The sequence below is a fragment of the Ranitomeya imitator genome, chromosome 3, assembly GCF_032444005.1.
Source record: "Ranitomeya imitator isolate aRanImi1 chromosome 3, aRanImi1.pri, whole genome shotgun sequence".
NCBI lineage: Eukaryota > Metazoa > Chordata > Amphibia > Anura > Dendrobatidae > Ranitomeya > Ranitomeya imitator.
In genome coordinates this window covers 452909639-452924778 of record NC_091284.1, presented here as the reverse complement: position 1 = coordinate 452924778, position 15140 = coordinate 452909639, and positions in this window count along the sequence as shown.

Genomic DNA, 15140 nt, shown 5'->3' with positions numbered 1-15140 from the left:
ATGTGTGGTGAGGACTTTGAACCCCCAAGTGCTTCACAGAAGTTTATAACGCAGAGCCATGAAAATAAAAAAAAAAAAATATTTTCTCAAAAATGATCTTTTAGCCTGCAATTTTTTATTTTCCCAAGGGTAACAGGAGAAATTTGACCCCATAAGTTGTTGTCCAGTTTCTCCTGAGTACGCTGATACCCCATATGTGGGGGTAAACCACTGTTTGGGCACATGCCGGGGCTCGGAAGTGAAGTAGTGACGTTTTGAAATGCAGACTTTGATGGAATGCTCTGTGGGTGTCACGTTGCGTTTGCAGAGCCCCTGATGTGGCTAAACAGTAGAAACCGCCCACAAGTGACCCCATTTTGGAAACTAGACCCCGAAAGGAACTTATCTAGATGTGTGGTGAGCACTTTGAACCCCCAAGTGCTTCACAGAAGTTTATAATGCAGAGCCGTGAAAATAATAAATACGTTTTCTTTCCTCAAAAATAATTATTTAGCCCAGAATTTTTTAATTTTCCCAAGGGTAACAGGAGAAATTTGACCCCAATATTTGTTGTCCAGTTTCTCCTGAGTACGGTGATACCCCATATGTGGGGGTAAACTACTGTTTGGGCACATGCCGGGGCTCGGAATTGAAGTAGTGACGTTTTGAAATGCAGACTTTGATGGAATGCTCTGCGGGCGTCACGTTGCGTTTGCAGAGCCCCTGATGTGGCTAAACAGTAGAAACCCCCTGCAAGTGACCCCATTTTCGAAACTAGACCCCCAAAGGAACTTATCTAGATATGTGGTGAGCACTTTGAACCCCCAAGTGCTTCACAGACGTTTACAACGCAGAGCCGTGAAAATAAAAAATCATTTTTCTTTCCTCAAAAATGATGTTTTAGCAAGCATTTTTTTTTTCACAAGGGTAACAGGAGAAATTGGACCCTAGTAATTGTTGCGCAGTTTGTCCTGAGTATGCTGGTACCCCATATGTGGGGGTAAACCACTGTTTGGGCACACGTTGGGGCTCGGAATTGAGGGAGCACCATTTGACTTTTTGAATACAAGATTGGCAGGAATCAATGGTGGCGCCATGTTGCGTTTGGCGACCCCTGATGTGCCTAAACAGTGGAAACCCCTCAATTCTACCTCCAACACTAACCCCCCCACACCCCTAACCCTAATCCCAACTGTAGCCATAACCCTAATCACAACCCTAACCACAACTCTAATTCCAACCCTAACCCTAAGGCTATGTGCCCACGTTACGGATTCGTGTGAGATTTTTCAGGGTAAAAGGCACTGCGTTTTACCTGCGGATTTTCCGCGGATTTCCAGTGTTTTTTGTGCGGATTTCACCCGCGGATTCCTATTGAGGAACAGGTGTAAAACGCTGCGGAATCCGCACAAAGAATTAACATGTTGCGGAAAATACAACGCAGCGTTTCCGCGCGGTATTTTCCGCACCATGGGCACAGCGGATTTGGTTTTCCATAGGTTTACATGGTACTGTAAACCTGATGGAACACTGCTGCGAATCCGCAGCGGCCAATCCGCTGCGGATCCGCAGCCAAATCCGCATCGTGTGCACATAGCCTAATTCTAAAGGTATGTGCACACGCTGCGGAAAACGCTGCGGATCCGCAGCAGTTTCCCATGAGTTTACAGTTCAATGTAAACCTATGGGAAACAAAAATCGCTGTACAAATGCTGCAGAAAAACTGCACGGAAACGCAGCGGTTTACATTCCGCAGCATGTCACTTCTTTGTGCGGATTCTGCAGCGGTTTTACAACTGCTCCAATAGAAAATCGCAGTTGTAAAACCGCAGTGAAATGCGCAGAAAAAACGCGGTAAATCCGCCATAAATCCGCAGCGGTTTAGCACTGCGGATTTATCAAATCCGCAGCGGAAAAATCCGCAGAGGACCAGAATACGTGTGCACATACCGAAACCCTAACCCTAGCCCTAACCCTAACCCTAGCCCTAACGCTAGCCCTAGCCCTAACCCTAGCCCTAACCCTAGCCCTAACCCAAATCCTAACCCTAGCCCTAACCCTAGCCCTAACCCTAGCCCTAACCCTAACCCTAGCCCTAACCCTAACCCTATTCTAACATTAGTGGGAAAAAAAATTCTTTATTTTTTTACTGTCCCTACCTATGGGGGTGACAAAGGGTGGGGGTCATTTATTATTTTTATCTCAGTGATCAAAATGCACTTTGGAATGAATCTGCCGGCCGGCAGATTCGGCGGCGCACTTTGGAAGATGGCGGCGCCCAGGGAGAAGACGGACGGACCCCGGCAGGATCGGTAAGTATGATGGGGTGGAAGGAGCACGGGGGGATCAGAGCATGGGGGGGTGGATCGGAGCGCAGGGGGGGGGTGGAACGGAGCACGGGGGGCGGAACGGAGCACGGGGGGGTGATTGGAGCACGGGGGTGGATCGGAGTGCAGGGGGGTTGGATCAGAGCACGGGGGGTTGGATCAGAGCACGGGGGGGTGATTGGAGCACGGGGGGAGCGGACAAGAGCACGGGGGGAGCAGAGCACAAGACGGAGGGGAGCCGGAGCAGTGTACCGGACAGATCGGAGGGCTGGGGGGGCGATCGGTGGGGTGGGGGCACATCAGTGTTTCCAGCCATGGCCGATGATATTGCAGCATCGGCCATGGCTGGATTGTAATATTAAACCAGTTTTAATAGGTGAAATATTACAAATCGCTGTGATTTCACTTTCAACAGCCAATCAGAGTGATCGTAGCCACGGGGGGGGTGAAGCCACCCCCCCTGGGCTAAATTACCACTCCCCCTGTCCCTGCAGATCGGGTGAAATGGGAGTTAACCCTTTCACCCGATCTGCAGGGACGCGATCTTTCCATGACGCCACATAGGCGTCATGGGTCGGATTGGCACCGACTTTCATGACGCCTACGTGGCGTCATGGGTCGGGAAGGGGTTAAGAAGGCAAGTTCTGCTGTGGGCTGCAATCTGGACTCTTTTGGGGAGGTAGTGGAGAAAAGAACTCTGAGAAAGTGTATGGCAATTATGAACAATAATGCACATCCACTATATGAGCTATTCATGAGACAGAAGAGCACCTTCAGTAACCGGCTAATACTTCTGAGGTGTAAGAAGGAAAAATATAGGAAATCGTTTGTGCCAACTGCCATGGGAATGTACAACAATAACATTAGGGTTAAACCACCAAGGTGAATGTCTACTTATTTCTCTACATTTCAGTTCACTCGTTGTGTATGTCCTATTCTAATGTATAATGTGTAATGTTCTTCTGTCAACTCCACTGTCATGTCAACTATGTAATTCTTTTATGATTTGATTTAAGTTGTGCTGCTGTGATACCATAATTTCCCACGGGATCAATAAAGTGTATCGTATCGTATCGTATTCCTGGTTTTTGGAGCAATACCCAGATTGCAACATAGGACAGCATAAATAGACAGTCATAAGTCCTGTGTGTGTGTGTGTGTGTGTTTTGGGTTGGGAAAAGCTAAAGGATGTTTTGTGGCAACATCAGACCTGAATGGACTTGCGCATCCAGGCCCTGATCTAGGTTGTTTAGACAAGCTGGACTTTAGCTTTGTTTTCCCTTCTGATGTAAGACTGCTTTTTTTCTGCTGCCAATGTGAATATTACACTGAGCTTGGACTGAAAACCTGTGTGTGCCTCTTCACTGCGTTCCTGCCCTTGGCTATCAGAGCTAATCCCCAATTGGTGAAGAATGTGTGCACTCTGTCCACTAAACAAGTTCAGAAGGCTTTGGAGTTTGCTATTTGGAACACGGATGTCATCTCTGAACTCCCTGGGCATTCCTACGTAATCCAGCATGACATTGTCACTGAGCCCCTGACCAAAGTCTTACTAAAAATGAATTGAGTGCCTGAGGCTCGGCGACAAGCCATCTCAGAGGAGGTGAAATCGATGCTGCGTCTAGGGGTCATTGAAGAGTCCTGGAGTGAATGGGCTAGCCCGACAGTACTAGTCACTAAGCCAGATGGAACATTAAGATTCTGTAACAAATTCCAGAAACTCAATGAAATATCGAAATTTAACACCTACCCCATGCCTGAGGTGGATGAGTTGATATAGCGTTTGGGGCAAACCCAGTATTTTTAGGTCCTGGACCTCACAAAAGGCAGATGACCTTGACTGAGGCAGCCAAGGAGAAAATGGTCTTTATTACACCCGAAGGGCTGTATCATAAGGTTATAACTTTTGGCTTGCATGGCGCTCCAGCAACATTCTAGCAGTTAATGAATATCATCCTCCATCCCCCTCGTGATTATACCTCAGCATACCTCAATGATATCATGGTCTATAGCATGAACTGGGATAGTCATCTACCATAGTTGCAGTCAGTAGTGGACTCCCTCTGGCAAACAGGGCTGACCGCTAACCAAAGAAATGTACCATAGGGTTGGAAGAAGCATGGTACCTAGGGTATATCATTGGATGGAAAGTCATCACACCTCAAGTTAGCAAAATAGAAGCTGTACAGAACTGGCCCCTCCCACTCATGATGAGGCAGATGAAAACTTTCCTGGTGTTAGTTTGGTATTACAAGAGATTTATTTCAAATTTTGCCACACTGTCATCTCCATTGATGGATTGCCTGAAAGAGAGGTAGTCCATAATGATCTGCTGGGATGCTCAGAATGAGAAGGCCTTTGCGACATTGAAGCTGTAAGCTCACCTCAACTTAAACTAGATACTGTATAGTGAAGAGAGTGTGTCTTGCCATTAAGTGGGCACTTGAGTCTCTCCACTATTAATTACTGGGGAGGACATTCTGCCTGGTGACTAATCAATCTCTCCTTACTTGGATGAGCCAAACCAAGGAGGGTAATGCACAAGTCACCAGGTGGTTCCTATCCCTACAAAATTTCAACTTCACAGTGGAACACCAGGCAGGCATTCTGAAGGGGAATGCAAATGCACCATTCAGAGTCCACTGTACGGTGGTTGGTGTGGTGCTGGATGGGAAATATATTCCTTCCAGCAAGTGCCTCTTGCAATGGTGAACAGCAGGGAAGGAGGTCAATCTCTGGCCTTGACTTTCTCTGCTATTCTGGGTTTTTGGGGCAATGCCCAGATTGCACAGCTGAGGAACTCAGGCCAGCATAAATAGACATAATTCTTCAATGTGTGTGCGCTTTGGGTAGGTAAAAGCTGAGGGATGTTTTGTGACAACATCAGACCTGAATGAACTGGCACGCCTGGGCCCTAATCAATTTTGTTTAAACAAGCTGGACGTTTGCTTTGTTTTCTCGTCTGCTGTCAAAATTAGTTTTTTTTCTGCTGCAAATGTGTGAATAAAACACTGAACTTAAACTGAAAACCTGTGTGTGCCTCTGTACTGCGTTCCTGCATTTGAACACCAGAGCAAATCTGAATAATATACAGTACAGACAATAAGTTTGGACACACCTTCTCATTTTAAGATTTTTCTGTATTTTCATTAGTATGAAAATTGTAAATTCACACTGAAGGCATCAAAACTATGAATTAACACGTGGAATTATATACTTAACAAAAAGTGTGAAACAGCTGAAAATATGTCTTCTATTCTAGGTTCTTCAAAGTAGCCACCTTTTGCTTTGAAGACTGCATTGCACACTCTTGGCATTCTCTTGATGAGCTTCAAGAGGTAGTCACCGGAAATGGCCTTCCAACAATCTTGAGGGAGTTCCCAGAGATACTTAGCACTTGTTGGCCCTTTTGCCTTCACTCTGTGGTACAGCTCACCTCAAACCATCTCGATTGGGTTCAGGTCTGGTGACTGTGGAGGCCAGGTCATCTGGCGTAGCACCCCATCACTCTCCTTCTTGGTCAAATAGCCCTTACACAGCCTGGAGGTGTGTTTGAGGTCATTGTCCTGTTGAAAAATAAATGATTGTCCAACTAAACGCAAACCGGATGGAATAGCATGCCGCTGCAAGATGCTGTGGTAGACATGCTGGTTCAGTATGCCTTCAATTTTGAATAAATCCCCAACAGTGTCACCAGCAAAGCACCCCCGCACCATCACACCTCCTCTTCCATGCTTCATGGTGGGAACCAGGCATGTAGAGTCCATCCGTTCACCTTTTCTGCGTCGCACAAAGACACGGTGGTTGGAACTAAAGATCTCAAATGTGGACTCATCAGAGCAAAGCACAGATTTCCACTGGTCTAATGTCCATTCCTTGTGTTCTTTAGCCCAAACCAGTCTCTTCTGCCTGTTGCCTGTCCTTAGCAGTGGTTTCCTAGCAGCTATTTTACCATGAAGGGCTGCTGCACAAAGACTCCTCTAAACAGTTGTTGTAGAGATGTGTCTGCTGCTGGAACTCTGTGTGGCATTGACCTGGTCTCTAATCTGAACTGCTGTTAACCTGCGATTTCTGAGGCTTGTGACTTGGATAAACTTACCCTCAGAAGCAGAGGTGACTCTTGGTCTTCCTTTCCTGGGGCGGTCCTCATGTGAGCCAGTTTCTTTGTAGCGCTTGAAGGTTGTTGCCACTGCACTTGGGGGCACTTTCAAAGTTTGAACCTTCATTTCTTAAAGTAATGATGGCGACTCGTTTTTCTTTACTTAGCTGCTTTTTTCTTGCCATAATACAAATTCTAACAGTCTATTCAGTGGGACTATCAGCTGTGTATCCACCAGACTTCTGCACAACACAACTGATGGTCCCAACACCATTTATAAGGCAAGAAATCCCACTTATTAAACCTGACAGGGCACGCTTGGGAAGTGAAAAGCATTCCCGGTAACTACCTCTTGAAGCTTATCAAGAGAATGCCAAAAGTGTGCAAAGCAGTCATCAAAGCAAAAGGTGGCTACTTTGAAGAACCTAGAATATAAGACATAATTTCAGTTGTTTCACACTTTTTTGTTAAGTATATAATTCCACATGTGCTAATTCATAGTTTTGATGCCTACAGTGTGAATGTACAATTTTCATAGTCATGAAAATACAGAAAAATCTTTAAATGAGAAGGTGTGTCCAAACTTTTGGTCTGTACTGTATGGATATATACAGTTAGGTCCATATATATTTGGACAGAGACAACATTTTTCTAATTTTGGTTATAGACATCACCACAATTAATTTTAAACAAAACAATTCAGATGCAGTTGAAGTTCAGACTTTTAGCTTTCATTTGAGGGTATCCATATTAAAATTGAATGAAGGGTTTAGGAGTTTCAGCTCCTTAACATGTGCCACCCTGTTTTTAAAGGGACCAAAAGTAATTGGACAGATTCAACAATTTTAAATAAAATGTTCATTTCTAGTCCTTGGTTGAAAACCCTTTGTTGGCAATGATTGCCTGAAGTCTTGAACTCATGGACATCAGCAGACGCTGTGTTTCCTCCTTTTTGATGCTCTGCCAGGCCTTCACTGCGGTGGTTTTCAGTTGCTGTTTGTTTGTGGGCCTTTCTGTCTGAAGTTTAGTCTTTAACAAGTGAAATGCGTGCTCAATTGGGTTGAGATCAGGTGACTGACTTGGCCAATCAAGAATATTGCACTTCTTTGCTTTAATAAACTCCTGGGTTGCTTTGGCTTTATGTTTTGGGTCATTGTCCATCTGTAGTGTGAAACGACGACCAATCAGTTTGGCTGGATCTCAGCACACAGTATGTCTGAATACCTCAGAATTCATTCGGCTGCTTCTGTCCTGTGTCACATCATCAATAAACACTAGTGGCCCAGTGCCACTGGCAGCCATGCATGCCCAAGCCATCACACTGCCTCCGCCGTGTTTTACAGATGATGTGGTATGCTTTGGATTATGAGCTGTACCACGCCTTCGCCATACTTTTCTCTTTCCATCAATCTGGTAGAGGTTGATCTTGGTTTTATCTGTCCAAAGAATGTTCTTCCAGAACTGTGCTGGCTTTTTTAGATTTTTTTTAGCAACGTCCAGTCTAGCCTTTTTTATTCTTGATGCTTATGAGTGGCTTGCACCGTGCAGTGAACCCTCTGTATTTACCTTCATGCAGTCTTCTCTTTATGGTAGATTTGGAAATTGATACACCGATCTCCTGGAGAGTGTTGTTCACTTGGTTGGCTGTTGTGAAGGGGTTTCTCTTCACCATGGAGATTATTCTGCGATCATCCACCACTGTTGCCTTCCGTGGGCGCACAGGTCTTTTTGCATTGATGAGTTCACCAGTGCTTTCTTTCTTTCTCAGGATGTACAAAACTGTAGATTTTGCCACTCCTAATATTGTAGCAATTTTTCGGATGGGTTTTTTCTGCTTTCGCAGCTTAAGGATGGCTTCATTCACCTGCATAGAGAGCTCCTTTGACCTCATGTTTACTTCACAGCAAAACTTTCCAAATGCAAGCACTACACCTCAAATCAACTCCAAACCTTTTATCTGCTTAATTGAGAATGAAATAACGAAGGGATTGCCCACACGTGTCCATGAAATAGCCTTGGAATCAATTGTCCAATTACTTTTGGTCCCTTTAAAAACAGGATGGCATATGTTAAGGAGCTGAAACTCCTAAACCCTTCAACTAATTTTAATGTGGATACCCTCAAATGAAAGCTGAAAGTCTGAACTTCAACTGCATCTGAATTGTTTTGTTTAAAATTCATTGTGGTAATGTCTATAATCAAAATTAGAAAAATGTTGTCTCTGTCCAAATATATATGGACCTAACTGTATGTATATATCTATATATATAATTGCCTAAGGGTTTTTCCGTCTGTCTGTCTTTCTGTCTGTCTGTCTGTCCTGGAAATCCCGCGTCTCTGATTGGTCGAGGCCGCCAGGCCTCGACCAATCAGCGACGGGCACAGCGACGATGATGTCATAAAGGACGTAGACATCCCGCGTCTGATTGGTCGAGGCCTCGACCAATCAGCAACGGGCACAGTATCGACGTAGATGTCATAATGGTTGCCATGGCGATGATGATGTCATAAAGGTTGCCTCAACCAATCAGCAACGGGCACAGTCTGCCGCGAATTCTGGAATCATGCGTGTCCATATACTACGGGGACATGCATATTCTAGAATACCCGATGCGTTAGAATCGGGCCACAATCTAGTATATATATATATATATATATATATATACTAGCTATTGAACCCGTTCTACGCCCGGGTGGCGAGCATTTATATTGGTATATGGTCTCCATCATGTGCTGCTGCCATCCTGCGCCCGTTCTGTCATGTGCTGCTGCCATCCTGCGCCCATTCTGTCATGTGCTGCTGCCATCCTGCGCCCGTTCTGTCATGCGCTGCTGCCATCCTGCGCCCGTTCTGTCATGCGCTGCTGCCATCCTGCGCCCGTTCTGTCATGTGCTGCTCCCATCCTGCACCCCCATTCTGTCATGCGCTGCTGCCATCCTGCGCCCGTTCTGTCATGTGCTGCTCCCATCCTGCTGCCATCCTGCGCCCGTTATGTCATGCGCTGCTGCCATCCTGCGCCCGTTCTGTCATGTGCTGCTGCCATCCTGCGCCCGTTCTGTCATGTGCTGCTGCCATCCTGCGCCCGTTCTGTCATGTGCTGCTGCCATCCTGCGCCCGTTCTGTCATGTGCTGCTGCCATCCTGCGCCCGTTCTGTCATGCGCTGCTGCCATCCTGCGCCCGTTCTGTCATGTGCTGCTGCCATCCTGCGCCCGTTCTGTCATGTGCTGCTCCCATCCTGCGCCCCGTTCTGTCATGTGCTGCTTCCATCCTGCTGCCATCCTGCGCCCGTTATGTCATGCGCTGCTGCCATCCTGCGCCCGTTCTGTCATGTGCTGCTCCCATCCTGCGCCCGTTCTGTCATGTGCTGCTGCCATCCTGCGCCCGTTCTGTCATGTGCTGCTGCCATCCTGCGCCCGTTCTGTCATGCGCTGCTGCCATCCTGCGCCCGTTCTGTCATGCGCTGCTCCCATCCTGCGCCCGTTCTGTCATGTGCTGCTCCCATCCTGCGCCCCCGTTCTGTCATGCGCTGCTGCCATCCTGCGCCCGTTCTGTCATGTGCTGCTGCCATCCTGCGCCCGTTCTGTCATGTGCTGCTGCCATCCTGCGCCCGTTCTGTCATGTGCTGCTGCCATCCTGCGCCCGTTCTGTCATGTGCTGCTGCCATCCTGCGCCCGTTCTGTCATGTGCTGCTGCCATCCTGCGCCCGTTCTGTCATGTGCTGCTCCCATCCTGCGCCCGTTCTGTCATGGGCTGCTGCCATCCTGCGCCCGTTCTGTCATGCGCTGCTGCCATCCTGTGCCCGTTCTGTCATGCGCTGCTGCCATCCTGTGCCCGTTCTGTCATGTGCTGCTGCCATCCTGCGCCCGTTCTGTCATGTGCTGCTCCCATCCTGCGCCACTATTGTATTATATGCCCCCGTATGCTGCTGCCATATAAAAAAAAAATACCATACTCACCTATCGTCCGGCTCCACTGCAGGTGTGTCTTCAAGAAAATGGCGCCGGAAAGCGCGGACTGCGCAGTCACCGATTCCGGCAGCAGGAATCGGCGCCTGCGCAGTCCGTGCTCTCTGGCGCCATTTTCTTGAAGACACATCTGCAGTGGAGCCGGAGTGTGTCTTCAAGAAAATGGCGCCGGAAAGCGCGGACAGCGCAGGCGCCGATTCTGGCAGCAGGAATCGGCGCCTGCGCAGTCCGCGCTTTCCGGCGCCATTTTCTTGAACACACACTCCGGCTCCTCTGCCTGTGACTGGACTCTGTCACAGCAGAGGAGCCGGAGCCGGAGCCGCACGCAGCGCTGGAACGGAGGACAGGTGAATATACTTACCCTCCCTCCTGGCGCGTCCACGGTCCCTGACTCTCCTGTGGAGATCGCGGTATGCGTTCAGTGCTTACGCATACCGCAATCTCATGGGAGCGTCACTCTGTGGGGGCCAGACTGCGCCGGCGCTTGCGCCTGCGCAGTCTATAAAGGCTTCGGACAGAGTGACGCTCCCAGCGTTATATTATAGATACATATATATATATATATATATACTCATATAGATATATATATACAGTATATATCTATATACTTGAAGAACATGCACAATTATGTTTGTTTAATGATTACATTGTTAACATGACTAACTGCTGAACTCCTGTTACCAGGGAGGAATACATGAATGGAACAGGGGAGTAACTTTAAGCTCCTGGGTCCCTATGCTAAGTCTGCAACTGGGCCCAGAGCCTGCAATATATCAAACTTGTCTCTTCTTTAGTCTACCTCACTTTCCAGGGCCTAAGAACAATATCTTTACCCTTAGACCTCAAATACCAAATATATAGAGTTAACGTTTAACTTTTTTGGTATTCAAACTTTTTAGCTACATAGGTGTCTGTGTAAAAAGATGAAAAACTTTAGAAGGGTATTTCTAAACAGCCTAGGTCCTCTTTTTCTTGGCAGAGTGCTGTATGTGGAGATTGACCATTAAGAGCTCACCAAGTCTATTAGATGTCTTTAATAACTGAAGCCACTAAAGTAAAGGTCATTTTTGAATAATGGTGCATATATATCTCATTCTTGACTAACAGTTGACAGAATGTCATAATCAGAAGTAATTATCAAGAATTATTTGAGTTAATTATTTCCTTACAAAGAGAAGAATGTTCAAGCCATAACGATATGGGACACTTAATTTTGATGTTCAAGAGTCAAGAGTCTAGTGAAAACTCAAGTCATCCTGATTGCTATTGAGATAAAATAATCTGTTATGATAAAATATTCGCACTCTGTGACCTCTGCTATAATTTACTTAAATTCATTTGCGTGAACTTGTGTTTTCTTCCAGTGGAAGTGACTATGAGATTGTTCCTTTAATTCTAAGGCTTTCACTGAGGTCAGAAGTGTCAAGGGACACAGAAATGATTGCTCCCCGCAGCATACTAATTGCCATGATTATACAGGAAAAATCCGATGGATACTTGCGCATGCATTGCTCTGACAGGCGGTTAATATGAACTCTGCAGATGGCGAGGTATAATATGACAGTATGCCTTTGTCAGCAAACTATTTCACACACATAATGGACAGAGTTACGGAGGACAGTATTGCATTATCTTCCTTTGTGTAAATTCTTAAACAGCACTGTTATCTGCATGCCTCCACTACAATAACAATGTAAATGAATTATCAATAAAGTCCCAGAGAAATTAACATAGACATTATGGATCAAAATATCAGTGAAATTCAGAAAGAAACCTTCAAACTGCAGTAGAACAATGAAGCATATACACTGCTCAAAAAAATAAAGGGAACACTAAAATTCCACATCCTAGATATCACTGAATGAAATATTCCTGTTGTAAATCTTTATTCATTACATAGTGGAATGTGTTGAGAACAATTAATTTTTCGGTTTAACAACATAAATCACAACTACCTGTAGTATCCCACGGGGGTCTAGAGTTGGAATGATGCTCAAAATCAAAGTGAAAAATGAAGTTAAGTGCTGATCCAACTTCATTTGAAATGCCTCAAGACAAGGAAATGATGCTCAGTAGTGTGTGGCCTCCATGTGCCTGTATGACCTCCATACAATGTCTGGCCATGCTCCTGATAAGGCGGCGGATGGCCTCCTGAAGGATCTCCTCCCAGACCTGGACTAAATCATCCGCCAACTCCTGGACAGTCTGTGGTGCAACGTGGATGGTGCGAGACATGATAATCCAGATGTGTTTAATCAGATTCAGGTGTGGGGAACGGGTGGGTTAGTCCATAGCTTCAATGCCTTCATCTTGCAGAAATTGCTGACACACTCCAGCCACATGAGGTCTGGCATTGTCCTGCATTAGGAGGAACCCAGCGCCAACTGCACCAGCATATTGTCTCACAAGGGGTCTGAGGATCTCATCTCGGTACCTAATGGCAGTTAGGCTACCTCTGTGTGGCCCTCCAAAGAAATGCCACTCCACACCATTACTGACCCACTGCCAAACTGGTCATGCTAAAGGATGTTGCAGGCAGCAGATTGTGCTCCATGGCATCTCCAGGCTCTGTCAAGTCTGTCACATGTTCTCAGTGTGAACCTGCTTTCATCTGTGAAAAGCACAGGGCACCAGTGGTGAATTGGCCAATCTTGGTGTTCTGTGGCAAATGCCAATCGTCCTGCATGGTGTTGGGCTGTGAGCACAACCCCATGTGTGGACGTCGGGCACTCAAACCATCCTCATGGAGTCGGTTTCTAACCGTTTGTGTAGACACATGCACATTTGTGGCCTGCTGGATGTCATTTTGCACAAAGGCTCCTTGCTGCTGGGTTGTTTCCCTCCTATACCCCCCTTCACATCTCCTGGTGTACTGGCCTGTCTCCTTGTAGTGCCTCCAGCCTCTGGACACTACGCTGACAGAGACAGCCAACCTTCTTGCCACAGCTCAAATGGATGTGCCATCCTGGATTAGCTGCACTACCTGAGCCACTTATGTGGGTTGTAGAGTCCGTCTCATGCTACCACGAGAGTGAAAGCATAACCAACATTCAAAAGTGACCAAAACATCAGCCAGAAAGCATTGGTACTAAGATGTGGTCTGTGGTCCCCACCTGCAGAACCACTCCTTTATTGAGTGTGTCTTGGTAATTGCCAATAATTTCCATCTGTTGTCTATACCATTTGCACAACAGCATGTGAAATTGATTGTCAAACAGTGTTGCTTCCTAAGTGGACAGTTTGATTCCACAGAAGTTTGATTTACTTGGAGTTATATTCTGTTGTTTAAGTGTTCCCTTTACTTTTTTGAGCAGTGTAGAACTGTCTTTCTCTTCCCCTAAACATGGCATATTGGTGTGACCTCTTTTAAATTTTGACCAAATTATTTTGCATAGAATGAAGAAAATGAACAACTTTTTACAAAAACTTTTATGCCTGATAAAATAATGGAGCAAAAGAAATTTATTATATGAGTAAATAAATATTATTGTAAACACTGATACATGTGTGGAATTAGAGTAAGTTTATATATATATATATATATATATATATACACACAGTGTATATATATACAGTATATATATATATATATATATATATATATATATATATATATATATATATATATTAACCTGTTAAATCATGAATTCCAGCTTATGCCTTTTGGTGATATCCCATCCATCTATCATATTCTACCTTTCCCCCTCCCCAACTTAGACATGTGCACCTAAAATGAAAAATGCTTTCTCTGACAAAACAAAATGTTTGTATGACTAACTAGAAACATACATACTGCATAAACCAGTTTTGCAATTTACTTTTATTTAGCAAGAAAAAAGAGTCAGCTTTAGTTGGTGCCTCCCTATGGGCTTTGGCACCCAATATATATGAGTATTCCTGCATATTTTTTTAAAGTAAAGACGTAATACATTAGCAAACTATGGCTGCTATCTTTCAGAAACAGGCTGTGTTTTGTATTGTAGGGTTATTCACTTCAAAAGGGCTTAGCTGCAATACCATACATGGCCCATGGAAAAGAGTGGCACTGTAGCCATGTTTTTCTATCTCATGCAACCCCTTTAGGCTAGGTGCAGATGATCGTATGCTTTCTCATCTTAGAGAATTGGGTTGATTAGGCAAATCACACTTTGATCAAACTCTGATGAGAGTGTGAGCATGGTGTCATCTGTTTCTCTCGGATGAGAAGAAGCTGGAGAGCAAAACTTCTGCATCTTCTCTATGCTGTTAGTCTACGGAAATTGGACTGCACTCAGAGTGCAATACAAGGGTTTCTACTTGCATGGCCCAGTGGGATCCAAATATCAGATTAAACTTGGGCATGCAGCAATTTTTTTCCTTGTACTGGCTCTGTTTGAGGAAAACATTTTTACATGTGCACGGCCTCATAAACTAACATTGGTCTGAGTATGATCTTGTGTTTTGTCTGATCACCATCAGACCAAAAATACGGTCATGTGCTGTCACAGGTGTGTCAGATGCAACAGACAATTGATCTGCATCTGGCTGCAGAAGGTCTCTGCATTTGGCATTGCAGACACCTTCTTAATCCTTCTGAATTTTGGACCCAGTGGCAACCTCCCTCTGGCTCTAATTGACACACCTGGGTCTGGGTGTTTATAGACTCTCAGTCTGCTTCAGGGAGCCACTGGTGATATTCACATTCTCCCTTATGAAGGCTTGGAGCTGTAGCATTCAACTTACTTCCTCTTTGGTGCTCTTGGAGGGCATTTGGTGTTACCTGTCTGGA